The 15,809-nt window shown below is 39.1% G+C and overlaps 1 protein-coding gene across 3 annotated transcripts in view; it reads right to left on the bottom strand.

The window, feature by feature from the left end:
* pals1a (protein associated with LIN7 1, MAGUK p55 family member a) overlaps window positions 1-15,809 on the bottom strand; it is an 83,190-nt gene that overhangs the window by 48,454 nt on the left and 18,927 nt on the right. The window contains exon 1 of one of the 3 annotated variants that reach the window (XM_072266510.1): window positions 11,381-11,709. The exons of the other annotated variants lie outside the window; for them this stretch is intronic. The gene's annotated coding sequence lies outside the window, so the exon portion shown is untranslated. Of the gene's footprint in view, window positions 1-11,380; window positions 11,710-15,809 lie in introns of those variants that run through there. 3 annotated transcript variants of the gene reach the window in all.

Raw genomic sequence — 15,809 nt, 5'->3', positions numbered from 1 at the left:
TAACCTGCAAAGGGTTATAGAAAGATTCAACGATTGGGCAAAAAGTTGCTGACACAATATGTGAAAATGTAAGGCTATCTACTTTGAAGTCAACATGAGAAAGCAATTTACTGTTCATCTGAATTGAGACTTGAAATTGCTGTGCCATAAAGGAATTTCACATGAGCCTAAAAAAGTTAGTGCACAGGTAGAAAGGCTAATGGAATATTAGTATTTATTGCAATAGGTATAGCGTATAGAAGCAGAGTAATTTTGTTATAACTTCACAGGGCTCTAGTGAGATCAGGCCTGGAGTACTGTATATAGCTTTGGTCTTCATATTTAAGAAGTGATATGCCTACATTCGAGGCAATGCAACAAAGGTTTACTAGGTTGGTTCCCGGTTAGAAGGGGTTCACATATGAAGAAAGATTGAGCAGATTAAGTCGACACACCAAAGGTGATCCTGAGGTGGGGTGATAGAACAGGTTGGCAATACTAATTCTTCCACTAACCTTGCCCTATTTCCTGGTTAGTCACTCCTCCTCGTTTGGTCCCTGGTCTCGTTTCTCCAGTAGTTTACACAGTCTGCCCTCCCATTCTGCAGTTCTTGAGGTGTGTTAAATGGTGAACTCCCAACAGTAAAACAATCGCTAGCTTGGCTGATCAAAATAATCCCCTCAGTTTACATGTTCTACTGGTTTATAACAATTCTAGATACAGGCATTCTAAACAATTTCATTTATTTTTACTCACACCGTGGCATCAGTTTGTAGAAAGCAGAATGGCCCCAAAAGACCCAAGGGACAGTTTGGGGTGTCCTAAAATAATGCCTGTGTTAGTGGGTGCAGGTACACCAACCCTACACTGGTAACACCACTGGCGGGGAAGCATTATTCTTTTATATTCATCTGTGCATGTGGACACTGATCTACGGGTTTAGTTAAAGCATTTGTTGTGGAATAAAACTGTAGGATGTTAGAATCCCTGTTCAAAATGTTCCAATTCTGCACCTGAAATAATTATGATCTGGTCACGTAATTAACACCCGTCCCCCGTCCCCCCCAGACCAACAGTAGTATTTCCTGGTCCTTCTAGGCCAGGCAGAGGCAGAGTTAAACGTTCAATCTGGCTTTGTTAGAGAGGTGTAGAGGTTGGAATTGACAGTTGGTGAATAGTTATATTGGAAAATTAAAGACAATGTGTGTCATGGAGAAGGCCTCCGTAGATTTGTAAATTTTTGTACATACGTGTTTAGTTTTCACTTGTCTATTTGTAAACACTTTTTTTCTTCACAACTTTTGGGCAGTTTTTGCTCTTTTTTTCCCCACTGGCCCTAAATAAAACCCTTGCACCAACATACTGTTGCGGCTTACTATCTGCCTTTTTTTCAACTGGTTACCCTCATTGGGCACGCTTACCCTCACCTGATAACAAGTGACAGGTGGACTGACGAAGTGGATATCAAGAGGAAGTTTCCCTGGAGCTGAAGTGGGGGAGGGGGCAAAGATTCAATATGAAATCACCTTTTTCAGACACAAATAAGCAGGAACTACTATGGGCAGCACAGTAGCACACTGGTTAGCACAACGCTTTACAGTACATGTGACCGGGGTTCAGTTTCTGCTGCTGCCTGTAAGGAGTTTGTATATTCTCCCCGTGACTGTATGGATTTCCTCCAGGTGCTCCAGTTTCCCAAAGACGTACAGTTTAGTAGGTTAACTGGTCATTGTAAATTGTCCCGTGAATAGGCTAGGGTTAAATAGATGGGATGCTGGGTGGCGTGGCTCAAAGGGCCAGAAGGACCTATTCTGAGGTATATATTTATTTAATAATACATACATACACTTCTTCTCTCAGAGGGTTGTGAATCTATAATTCTCTATCTCAGAGAGCTGTGTAGAAGTCATATTCAAAGTACATTCAAATTGCAAGTGAGCCAAGGAGCACTGACAGATGTTGATTCCAGGATTAGATCAGCCACGATTTTACTGTAAGGTACAGAAAGCCTGAGTGGCTGCTGATTGGCTTACTCCCACTGCTGTTTTGTATAATTTATGTACAATAATCTGCAAATTTAAAAAAAATTATTTCTTCCTGCTTTGCATTTTACATATTTGGAATGAGCTTTCTACTTTATGAGTTAAAGAGCTTTCTGTTGCATGACCGATAATAGGTACTGACAATCAGATTGTTTAAGTTTCAATATATAATATCCAAGACTAATAATATTTACGTTTAGTTTTTTCTAACTAAATGGAAGGCACAATTGAGGTGGTTACCCCTCTCTCTTAACCTACTTTAAACTAAAGATTTTTCCTCATTCAGTCCTGAATGGCTGATAAATTCTTTTGAGATACGGGTTCTATTCTAGCCATCTTACAAAAACATCATCCCCAATCTACCTCATTAGGCCCTTTAAGAATATTGCATGTTTCAATGAAATCACCTCTCATTCTATTAATCAAGAGAAACAAGTTCATCTCATCAGAGAACATTGTCCAACCATCCTGGGACACTATTTGGATCTGACCACAAGTATACTCTTCCTTAGTTAGGGAAACCAGCCTAGTATGCACAAATATTCCAGGAACAATTTCAAAAGAACAGTATATTCCAGATAAAACACTTTACCCTTTGCCCTCTTAATTTTTGACGTAATTGGATGTTAACTTATGTGATTTATGTTCAAGACAGTTCCCTCTGGAGATCAGTATCTTTCAATCTGTCAACAAGATGGACCTATACTCCAGGTAATGTCACTGATGTATCAGATCCTGATAGAAATGGACAAGCTTACTGCTGAAAGACTTGATTCCTTTGCAAACAGCAAGGGGTTACATGTCAGAATATGAGATCAAGACTTTTAAATTAATACAAACAGAAATTCCATTGTGGATAGGAATTCACATCCATCTTGTGTAAAGAACCTCATCTGTTGAGTTTCTTCACATTAGAGAATAGAGAAGTATGAAGATTAGGCATGAAAATAAACCCGAGGTGGAAGATTAGCTACAAATATAATGAATAGTGAAGCAGGCTTAAGGGCTTTATAGCATATTTCTCTTATTCTTGATGTTTAGCTGCTAGTCATGTTAATAACTTGCCACCTGCTTAAAAATACTTCCCTCAGAGTAGCGGTATGTAATTGAATCTGTAAGACAAGATCATGTTTTAGATATTAATATGAAGAGACTGAAATGACAAATCAAACTAAAAGAGAAACTTGGACCTGATTATATGGATACACACTGTCTGACAGTGTATGTTAATCCATTAATTTGAAGCAATTCAAGACACCAGCAGAAAGTAAATGTCATCACCTTTACAGGTAGGCAGAAATCGAAATAAAATTTAAATTTTACTTTGAAAAAATTGAACACAAGCCACTCATCCAACTGTCTTATCCTCAATTTCCACACTCGTTTTATGCTCTGCCCACCTTCAAGAAAGAGTACCTTGTGTCTTTCTTAAGTAAGTTGTTGTTGGTTGACTGAAATTTATCTGAACACTCTTCAATGAAAAATAAATTTTAAAAAGGTATATTTTGTTAAAAATACAAATCATGCCATAAGTTGGGGTAGTGCCAGTACCTGCCAAAAGGTCAATTCTGTGGTGAAAGCAAGGCATACTACTGATTCTTTTCTTTAAAGAAGCAAGCTGTTCAAACAATTTGAATATGATATAATGTAACAAAATAAAACATGGAAGATCAACCTTTAAACAGATTTTAAAAACAGAAGTATAATTACATGTTTTTAAGTGACAAAAGAAAGTGAACAAACAGAAGTTTGGTGCAATGAGTTAATGGTAGAACAAATGTGTCTGCATCTTTGTGTGAAGAAAAATAAACTGATTCACCAATACAATGCTTACCCTTCGAGAAAGATAAAACTTTCTTTTCACAGCAGACTTTTTAAATACTTTGCAATTCACTGAACACATGTACCTCATGGATTTAATACAAGCATAACAAAAGCAAGCATGACAATAGAAAGCATGCAATCATACTTTGCAAAAGTTCTCTAAAAAACAGTTCTCCAGGGATTCCCAACCTTTTTAATGCCAATGAGCCTTACCATTATTTGAAGGGTCCATGGACCACAGGTTAGGAATCCCTATTCAATGCTAAGAATGTAGAAACAAAAGGGTATTCCACCCACTCGGGTGATAGTGGCTGATCTCTCATCTAGTTTCCTACACTAATTCAAAGTTCAAAGTACATTCATTATCAAAATATGTATACATTATACAACCTTGAGCTTCATCTTCTAACAGGCAGTCATGAAACAAAGAAACCCAAAAGAACACATATATCAAAAAAAGTCCAGACACCCGATGTGCAGAGAGAAAAAGAACACAGCATGCAAACAATAACCACAAGCAAATAGTGTTCTGAGCTGAAATCTGCACAGTCCCACAGTTCAGCATTGAGCCGAGTCGTGGAGCAATGATCTGAACCAGCCCATCCATTGCCTCAGCCCCTGACACCCTGACATTTTTCAATCTGGCCCAGTGGCTAAATTGATGGATACACATTGGGTTCAATTGCCTCAACACACTCTGGTGCCAGGATCCCACTACCTCAATTTATCATCCTTTCCGATTCAGCTCTGTGCTTAAATCTCTGCCCCGAACCACTCTGGTGCCTCGATTCTCAATTCAGCCTGTAACCAACCTCTCTGATTCAGCCCTGCGCACAAGTCTCCACCCAAACATCGAGTTCAGTTGATCTGGTACGCGCCAGTGCCCAGTCCTCACCGCTTCGATTCGTCTGTAACCAACTTTTCAGATTCGGCACGACACTCTGAAAGTGCACGAAAGGCATGACGGTCGAACCTCAGGTCTCCCTCACACTCGGTGACGGGCCCACCACCTCATCTTGGTTCTATCACACTGAATTGCCTTCAAGTCCAAAGGGAACTGTATATTCCTCAATTCCTTAGACATCCAAAACTACATCAACCTCTTGGTGACCGAGCCCCACAGCTCTTTTGGAAAAAGAACTCCAAAAATTCACTTACTTGCTCAATATCGCAAAAACAAAGCAGCCCAAAGGATCATCGGGGACCCAAGTCACCCCAACCACAACTGTTCCAGCTGCTACCATCCAGGAAATGGTACCGCAGCATAAAAGCCAGGACCAACAGGTTCCAGGACAGCTTCTTCCACCAGGCCATCAGACTGCTTAACTCATGCTGACACAACTGTATTTCTATGTTATACTGACTATCCTGTTGTACATACTGTTTATAAATTACTATAAATTGCACATTGCACATTTAGACGGAGACGTAACAAAGATTTTTACTCATGTATATGAAGGATGTAAGTAATAAAGTCAATTCAAATTGGTAAATCGTCCTTCCTGTTGCGTATGTTTCAAAAATTTTCTAACATGAGTATCAGTACTCATAATAAATACAAATAGATCTTCAAGCTCCACGTGCACAGACTGGATGCTTCAGGCCTTATGAAATTCAAGCAGCATAAGCTGCCTACTCAATGGAATCTCAGTCTGCTTCACAGTCGAATCGGGTCAAGCATATCAAGAGCTGTAGCACAGCCCACGCCCTGCAGTGAAGTGCATACAAGAGCCTTTGCAGTGACGCTCATAGTCAAAATAAAAATACTTGGAACGTCAGCACTACTCAAACTTCAGAAATTTAAAGTATTTAAAGTTGGTGATCAATAAAAGTCAAGTTTATTAATAAAACCAAAAACACTTCATTTACATAACCTCCTCCCTCAATTTGTAGAAATTAATCCTTATGATCTAATATCTAAAAGGGATATTTTACTTTGTCCTCAAAATTTATATCGTTCATCTATTTAACATACCCAGAAAAACAAAATATACATCAAAAAATCATTTTAAGCCCCATCTCAACTGCAGTACTAGATGGAATTCAACATAGCAGCCATGGAGAAATTATTTATTGTAGCGAGGACATCCAGGATACCCTAAAATGAGTGATAAATTATGGAAACATGGCTAACCTGTACTTTAATGCATTTATCTAATTTTGCTCCGCCTACTGAAATCCTTAACACATCTATAAATATCAATACTAAAATGTAGAATTTAGCCATTCATTTACTTTTGAAGAAAACAAATTAAAATTTCCAATTTTAAAACAATTTAACAATGCATTAATTTTTAAATTTTCACCTTTTTTCCCCACCATCTTTTACCAATCATCAGAATCTCTATCAGACCTTTTATTTGCTGATGTATTCTAGCATTTTGATCATCCTTTTAATTAATTTGCTTCAACCTTGTCAGCCTTTTGGATTCTGAGATCTGCAGTTTTGACTGTCCACTGCTACTCTTGTAAAGTTCCTTTCCCCAGTATAAGATCCTGGTGAAGATCTACTTTCTTGTGACTACTTAACCTTTTCTTGTGTCCGTTGTTATTTGCTCATATTCTATGAATTGCCTTGAGACATTTCACCAATTTGAAGGAACAGAATGAAATAGAAATAGTTCTGCTTCTAAAAATGTCCCGAGGACTAACTTTGCAATTACAGCAGTGCAAAGAAGTCACTTCAGTGGTTATACTGTGGAACTCTTCTTATTTGTTATGTTTTAATAGACTAGTTCCAGCTGTCATTTTGTTTATTTTCAATTAAAGAAACTGTGTATTCAATGACCTCCCCGTAACACAAGAACATAAGAAAATAGAAACCGGGTTAAGCTCCTCAGCTCCATAAACCTACAATGCTTTTCAATATGATCATGACAATCTGCCTCAAGCTTTATCTCATCTTCAGAGCAGTTCCTATAAACCTTAATTCTCTGATGTTCCAAAAATTCATCTCCGTCCTCATTAAATATCTCCAGTGATCCAGCCTCCACAGCCCTCCAGGATGGGAAACACTAGATTCAACATCTTCTGCAATGCACTTGTTTTGAAATGACCATCTTGTATCCATGCCTGCCTTCGGTTAGTAATTTAAACAGGAGGTGAGCTAGCCCACAAGAGAGACCATGCACGCATAAACCTGTCATCATTTCCAACATCCCAAATCAGATCTACAGCAATATGGCCACGTTTCTCGGTTGTACCAGAACACCAGAAAAGTTTAAAACCGGAAGAACAGCATTAACCTAGACACAGATTGGAGAAATTAGTAATTTCTCAGCAAAACAATCTTGCAAAGTCCTCCTCATAAAACGGGGCAGTGCTGTCTAATTTGGCAGAGCTGTCTTACAGACAAACCAATCAACAGCCTGAGTCAACACAAAAGCAATACCTTCCAGATGGCATGTCAGGTACCTCCATCACAAACGCTGGGTATGCTCTTTCCCTGAGCAGGACAAGCCCACATAAGCAACTGGTACTGTGGTATACAGAGGGAGGGGTAGGCCTCAACTCTGACTCTAGGCTCACCCACTTACTTGGGTTCTTATTCTGAACACTTTTGTAAGCAGCACAACTAGTAAGATGGAAATAGACTAATACCTCAGGGACTTCAAATCCATCTTCAAGAGGGAATTGGCAGCACCATCACTGATGAGGCCAGTCAAGTCCCACAAGTCCAAAAAAATAAATTTCCAGATTGGATCTATGATTGAGAAGTTGCAGAACCTGGGTCTCTGTACCTCCCTCTGCAATTGGATCCTCGACTTCCCAACCAGAAGACCACAATCTGTGTGGATTGGTGATAACATACCCTCCCACTGACAATCAACACTGGCGCACCTCAGGGATGTGTGCTTAGCCCACTGCTCTACTCTCTATATACTATATACCCATGACTGTGTGGCGAGGCATAGCTCAAATACCATCTATAAATTTGCTGACGATACAACCACTGTTGGTAGAATCTTAGGTGGTGACGAGAGGGCATACAGGAGTGAGATATGCCAACTAGTGAAGTGGTGCTGCAGCAACAACAACCTGGCACTCAACATCAGTAAGATGAAAGAGCTGATTGTGGACTTCAGGAAGGGTAAGACGAAGGAACACATACCAATCCTCATAGAGGGATCAGAAGTGGAGAATGTGAGCAGTTTCAAGTTCCTGGGTGTCAAGATCTCTGAGGATCTAACCTGGTCCCAACATATCGATTCCGTTATAAAGAAGGCAAGACAGTGACTATATTAGGAGTTTGAAGAGATTTGACATGTCAACAAATATACTTAAAAACTTCTATAGTTGTACCGTGGAGAGCATTCTGACAGGCTGCATCACTGTCTGGTATGGAGGGGCTACTGCAGTACCGAAAGAAGCTGCAGAAGGTTGTAAATCTAGTCAGCTCCATCTTGGGCACTAGCCTACAAAGTACCCAGGTCATCTTTAGGGAGCGGTGTCTCAGAAAGGTAGCGTCCATTATTAAAGACTTCCAGCACCCAGGGCATGCCCTTTTCTCACTGTTACCATCAGGTAAGAGGTAGAGGAGCCTTAAGGCACACACTCAGCGATTCAGGAACAGCTTCTTCCTCTCTGCCATCCAATTCCTAAATGGACATTGAGTTTTTGGACGCTACCTCACTTTTTTAAAAAATATACAGTATTTCTGTCTTGCATGCTTTTTAAAAATCTATTTCATATATATCATTTATTTACTTGTTTATTTATTATTTATTTATTATTTTTTAAAATTCTCTGCTAGATTATGTATTGCATTGAACCGCTGCCAAGTTAACAAATTTCACATCACATGCCGGTGATAATAAACCTGATTCTGATTCTGACAGGAAAGAATAAAACTATCTAACCTTATCATTACAAATCTATCTTCTGCAGATGTGTCCATCTCAGATAGCACTGCCCACTACAAAGTCTCGTGGAGACAAATTCTCATATTCACATCCAGGAAATCCCTTCATGTGGTGTCAGAGAGATATGTGTCAAGTTTCCATCTTTTCACATTTTACTGTAATGATTTAGAAGAGGGAAATCAAAGGTAATCAATGTTTAAATTTTCAACAAAGTTATGGATATTGTGGACTGTGGAAAGGATGTGGAATGCAGAAAAGTTTCTGGGGATATAGACAGGCTAAGTGAATAGGCCAAGACATGACAGATGGAAGAATAATGTAAAAGAATATGAAGTCATCTGCTCTGATGGAAAAAGAATAGAAAGCAGAATTTACTTTATTAAAAACATTACAGGATCTTGCAAAATCAGAGGGACTTGAGTGACCTCATACACATATCATTGCAATATCAATTTGTAGTTTCAAATAACAATTAGAAAGGCAAGTAACATGATGGTCTTTGACTCAAATCCTCTTGCTCCAAGTATAGGGTAGATGTCTTCCTCCAATTGTAGAAAGTTTTTATGTGACACCTGGGCCTACTGAGTGTTTTTGGCATTTTTGGTTATTTTATCTAATGAGACGGCAACAGAAGACATACTGGTGATTGAGTATGTACAATGACCAGATTCCTGGAAATATATGAGGAAAGATTAAACACTCTGAGCCTGTAGTCTCAAGAAAAAAATGAAGAGATGATGAACTCATTGAAATGTACAAAATCCTTAAAAGGTTTGACAGGATATATGCAGAGTTGATTATTTCCTCTGCCTTATGAATGGAGAACCAGGATCACAGTCTCAAAAACAAGGCTGGCTTTGAAATTAATAAAACACATGCATCTGTCTGAATTACCCTCATCTTGCAGCCATTTTTAATAAATGTGAAATATCCTTAAGCATGAAGCAGAAATTTTAGTACAGGTGGCCCCCGTTTTCCGAACGTTCGCTTTATGACACCTCGCTGTTACAAAAGACCTACATTAGTTACCTGTTTTCGCTAACAGAAGGTGTTTTCACTGTTACGGAAAAAGACATCGCACGTCCGACAGCCAAGCTCCTCCCCCGGAACTGCATTCTAGCCGGCATTGCTTAAACACGTGCTTTATCTCGATTTATTTTGTGCATCTGTTAGCAAGATAAGTTCTAAGGTATCGGAAAAGCCTAAAAGAGCAGGTGTTACACTTAGTGTAAAACTAGACATAATTAAGCGTTTCGATCGTGGTGAATGAAGTAAGGACATTGTCCACGTGTTGAATCTGCCTGCGTCCACCATTCGCACAGAGAAAAAGAATATTGAAAGCTGACAATGTTATTGTTGGTTCTGCTCGTAGCAAAGTGGTCTCTTAGTCAGCATCCAATAATGGATAAAATGGAAAGTCTATTGCTTGAGTGGATTGATGGGTGTACAAAGCGCAGTGTTCCGTTAAGTTTTCTTATACTTAAGGAGAAATCAGTCAGTCCTTTTAGTAAGCTGAAACAGAAAGCACTGGACGATGGTGATGAAAGTGTTGCGAAAGTGGAATTTAAAGGTAGTTATCGGTTTCTGAGGCAAGGGCAGCTTCATAGTTTAAGCAGTGGTCCCCAACCTCCGGGCTGCTGACCGATACATTGCCGCGAAGCATGCAGGGGTGCAGCGGTAGTCGGAACGCATCCGGCACATCTCTAAGAAAAAAGCCGAAATAAACAAGCTAATTAATTAGGTGCCACCCAGCACATAAATGTCAGTCCAGATCAGAGGCAATTGCCGACTGCGTCAGGTGGTTATTCGTATAAGCAAGTGTTTAACTGTGACGAAACTGCAATTGATTGGAGTCTTCCCGATTCCGGTAAGTGAAACTGCACTGTACATACATTATTTCTACTTTATATAGGCTGTGTATTTTTATGTGTTATTTGGTATAATTTGACAGCTTCATAGCTTAAAGGTTACTGGAGAGAGTGTTTCTGCTGAGAGCGCTTCCGCGAGATTTCCCCTGTGTTAGACAGTGCTGCAGAAAAGTATTTCTACTTTATATAGGCTGTGTATTTATCATACCATTCCTGCTTTTACTATATGTTACTGTTATTTTAGGTTTTATGTGTTATTTGGCATGATTTTGCAGGTTTTTTTTGGGTCTGGGAACGCTCAAAAATTTTTCCCATATTAATAAATGGTAATTGTTTATTCACTTTATGACATTCCAGCTTACAAACCGTTTCATAGGAACACTCTACCTTCGGATAGTGGGGGAAACCTGTACAAAAACATTTGAAGTTAAAACTGACATGACTAATAACATGGTAACAGATTGCAGTGAAAATCACAAGGCCACTAAATGGTGTAAGATCCAATTTCAAAACAACGCTACTTCAATTACAGCACCTGATCTGTCTGAAAGGAGCAACCACCTTGGACTTTAACAGCTTCAGCTCAGAACAAGAGGGGTAGTTAAATTTAGGACTGCAACACAAACATAACTTCAAGTTTAGGGCTATATTGTTCAACATGCAGTTACTGGAAAAACTTTCAGGATTCAAATTTTTTTTCCAGGCTGTAGCTCAAACAACAGAAGGGCTTGCTGCATAGTGACCAAGCCATCTCCCAACCATTAAGCCAAGGTGGCCATTCACAAGTTAGGCAGCAAGCCCTTACCGACTGGCAGCTCTCCTTCTGAGAAAATTCCCACATCCTGCAGTCTTTGGAAAAGGATTACAGGTGTGCGCTGCTTAACGTCCATTCGGACAATGTCCGATCGTATATACGTCTGTAGTCCCGATCAGAGAACGTGATGTAGCGGACGTAACCAATCTCATATATCGCGTGTCTCTTGAGTGTAGCAGCGTTATCTCTGTTTAATTTTCTTTCGAAAATATTACCGTAAAGTGCATCATGGCTTCCAAACGCAGCAAAACCACTCCTAGTGATAGCAGCAGCAAGAGGCTAAGGAAAAGTATTGATTTGGAAGTGAAACAAAAGGTTATTAAACAATATGAAGGTGGAAAACCAGTGAATGCTATTGCTCGGGATTTAGGCATGTCGCACTCAACAATCACGATCCTGAAAAGCAAAGAAAAAATTATCAAAGATGTTGAAGGACCAGCTTCACTGAAAACTACAAGGCTCACAAAAATGTGAGAAGGACTTATATCAGATATGGAGAAATTGCTAATGACATGGTCATTACAGTACAATAAAGTCAATACAGGTACACTACAGTACTCCATATAGGTTTGCTAAGTATATAATACGGTGTTCGCACGTCCAAATCACATGACGTCCGATTTCACAGAACGTATCGTGGACGTCAAGCGATACATACCTGTATATCATGTCTGCTGGTTAAAGGAGACCCACAGGGGCCAGAGTGCAACCTAGACAGTGAGTATGACATTTTACCTTAGATGCTGTAAATAAAGTTATAAAACAAAGCCTCCTTGTGCACTTGCTTATGCCAATCCCTTGCAGCACAGGAGGTAAAATATCCTGTCCTTTACCATTCATTCTGCAATCCAGCTCTACCAGCTTTTGGTATAATTGGACAGCTAAACAGAAGTCTGATAAACACACACAAAATGCTGGAGAAACTCAGCAGGCCAGGCAGCATCTACTGAAAAAAGTGCAGTTGACGTTTCTGACCGAAACACTTTGGCAGGACTGTTAGCTGAGCAATGCACTGGATCAATTTGGGCTTCTAGAATTTGAAGGTCAGCTGAGAGGGCAATAGACTGAATGCAGTTATTATTGTCAGAGTAACTGTTTGCCCAACATAGCAGGTGATGAGATAAAAAAAAGGAGACAAAGACTGTGCCTTTAATGAATGTATGGTCAACGAATTACAGATGACAGAAATCACAGTATCTTTTGATTTGTTTATGACATACAAATCACTTTTGTTTTTAAAAACTATTGTCCCTTCAGTTTGAGTTCTAATAAAGAGTCAAATTGAAGGACACTGTAAAATTGTGTTTCTAATCTGTTTATTTGCCTTAAGGATTTTGCTAAAGTGAACAAGTGGGTATATCTAAGTGTGATCATTTTTATAACTAGGTATGTATATTAAAAATACACCTGCTAAATACTAACTGTGAAATCATTTTCCAAAATATTCATTGGGTTGAGCTTTGTGCAATTGATACTACAAGCTCTCACCATATTTCTGCTTTCAGGAAGCTCCAATTACCATGAACAATTGAATATCAGGAAGAATTATTTAAACATAAAAAGTTATCAGTGACAAACATCATTATTCATAAAGTTCTATTAAACATAATGAATATTAATGCAATTACTAAAAACTAAACAGCATCACAAGACTACAAGACTTAGCAGAAGAATTATAACCCATTTGACTCATTGATTCTGCTCCGCCATTCCATCATAGCTGATTTATTATCCCTCTAAACCCCATTTTCTTGTCTTCTCCCCATAACCTCTGATACCATGAGTGATCAAGAATGTATTCATCTCCACTTTAAACATACCCAATGCCTTGGCCTCCACAGCCATCTGTGGCAATGAATTCCAGAGACTCACCACCCCCTAGACAAAGAAATTTCTCATCTCTGTTCTAAAGAGATGTCCTTATTCTGACGAAGGGTCTTGGCCTGAAACGTCGACTGCACCCCTTCCTACAGATGCTGCTTGGCCTGCTGCGTTCACCAGCAACTTTGATGTGTGTTGCTTGAATTTCCAGCATCTGCAGAATTCCTGTTGTTTTCCTTATTCTGAGTCTGTGCACTCTGGTCCTAAACTCCCTTTAGGAAATAACTTTCCTTTCAATATTCGTTAGGTTTCAAAGAGATCCCTCCTCATTCTTCTAAACTCCAGTGAGTACAAGCCCGGAGCCTTCAAACACTCCTCATACGTTAACCCTTTCATTTCAGGGATCATTCTTATGAACCTCCTCTGGACCCTCTCTAGTGTCAGCACATCTTCTCTCAGTTAAGTGGCTCCAAAACTGCTCACGATACTCCAAGTGCTGTCTGACCAACACCTTATAAAGCCTCAGCATTACATCCTTGCTGCTATATTCTAGTCCTCTGAAAATCAATGCTAACATTGCATTTGTCTTCCTTACCACTGACCCAACCTGCAAATTAACCTTTAAGGAATCCTGCACAAGGACTCCCAAGTCCCTTTGCACCTCTGATTTTTGAATTTTCTCTCCATTTAGAAAATAATCTATGCCTTTATTCCTTCTACCGAAGTGCTTGACCATACATGTCCCTGCACTATATTCCATCTGTCAATTTTTTGCCATTCTCCCAACCTGTCTATCTTTTTGGAGACTCCCTGCTTCCTCACATTACCTGCCACTCAACCTATCTTAGTATTGTTCACAAACTTGGCAACAAATCCATCAATTCTGTCATCTAAATCATTGACATATAAACGTGAATAGTTACTGGCAGCTAACCAGAAAAGGCGCCTTTTATTCCTATTCTCTGCTTCCTGCCAGTCAGCCAAACTTCTGTCCAAGCTAGTACCTTTCCTGGAATACCATGGGCTTTTATCTTGTTAAGCAGCCTACTGTGCGGCACCTTGTCAAAGGCCTTCTGAAAATCCTTCACATACATGGGTAGTAAAAATCTTTACGTTACGTCTCCATCTAAATGTGCAATGTGCAATCATAGTAATTTATAATAAATAGAACAGTCAGTGTAATATAGAGTACTCTCACATCAGCGCGAGTTGATCAGTCTGATGGCCTGGTGGAAGAAGTTGTCCTGGATCCTGTTGGTCCTGGCTTTTATGCTGCTGCATGTTATTTCCTCAAAGCATTCAAACAGTTTGTCAGGCAAGATTTCTTTTTAAGGAAAGCATGCTGACTTTAGCCTACTTTATCATGTGCCTCCAAGCTCCCAAAAGGTCATCCGTAATAATGGACTTCAAAACCTTTCCAATCACTGAAGCCAGGCTAACTGGCCTATAATTTTCTTTCTTTTGCTGCCATCCCTTCTTAAAGAATGGAGTCAAATTTGCAAATTTCCAATCCCCAGGAAGCATTCCAGAATCCAGAATTTTATATATTTTATAATATATAATATTTATATTATAATAGTATATTACTAATGCCTCCACAATCTCTTTCAGAACCATGGGGTGTAGTCCATCTGGTCCAGGTGACTTATCTAGCTTCTGACTTTTCAGCTTCCCCAGCACCTTCTTCTTAGTAACAGCAATTTCACTCACTTCTGTACCCTGATACCTGAATTTCTGGCATACTGCTATTGTCTTCTAGAGTGAAAACTGACACAAAATACTTAAATTCTTCCACCGTTTCTTTGTCCCCAATTACTACCTTACCAATGTCATTTGTCAGCAGTTCCGATATCCACTCTCACCTCTTCTAAAAAAACTTCTTGTACTTTTTTTTAATATATTATTGGCCAGCTTACCTTTATATATCAACTTTTCTTTCCTTACGGCTTTTTTAATGGCCTTCTATTGGTTTTTAAAATGCTTCCCAATCCTCTAACTTCCCACTAATTTTCCCTATATTACATGTCCTCTCTTTTGCTTTTATGCTGTCTTTTACTTCCCTTGTCAGTCATGATCCTCCTTTTAGAATACATTTTTGGGATGTATCTATCCTGAGACCTGTAGAAGGGTCTCGGCCTGAAACGTTGACTGTTTATTCATTTCCATAGATGCTGCCTGACCTATTGAGTTCCTCCAGTATTTTGTGTGTTGCAGTGTACCTATCCCTGCGTCTTCCAAATTGATCACAAAAACCCCAGCCATTGTTGTTTTGCCGTCATCTCTGCTAGTGTCCCCTTCCAAACAAACTAGTTTTTCTCTCTCATTCTACTAATCCTGCATTCAGATAGTTAATATGATCAAGTGGAGATATTATTCACTTTTTCATATCATCACACTTCATTTAAACTGTGCTCCCCTTTTCAAGCTGAACATGAAGTTAACTGCAAAAGCACAAGATGGCAGAGAACAAATTCCATTTTGAATGAACAATTTATTCTGAACACAAAGACAAATTGCTTGAACTATTTGGATCAAAGTCAAAAATGTATTTGAAATGCATAATTAAGATTTTGGTATGCAGTGTATTTCTAAATTTAAT

This window comes from Mobula birostris, chromosome 1 (assembly GCF_030028105.1).
Source record: "Mobula birostris isolate sMobBir1 chromosome 1, sMobBir1.hap1, whole genome shotgun sequence".
Lineage (NCBI taxonomy): Eukaryota > Metazoa > Chordata > Chondrichthyes > Myliobatiformes > Myliobatidae > Mobula > Mobula birostris.
Note: the sequence above shows the minus strand (reverse complement) of the source record. Positions and strands in the feature narration are given on the sequence as shown.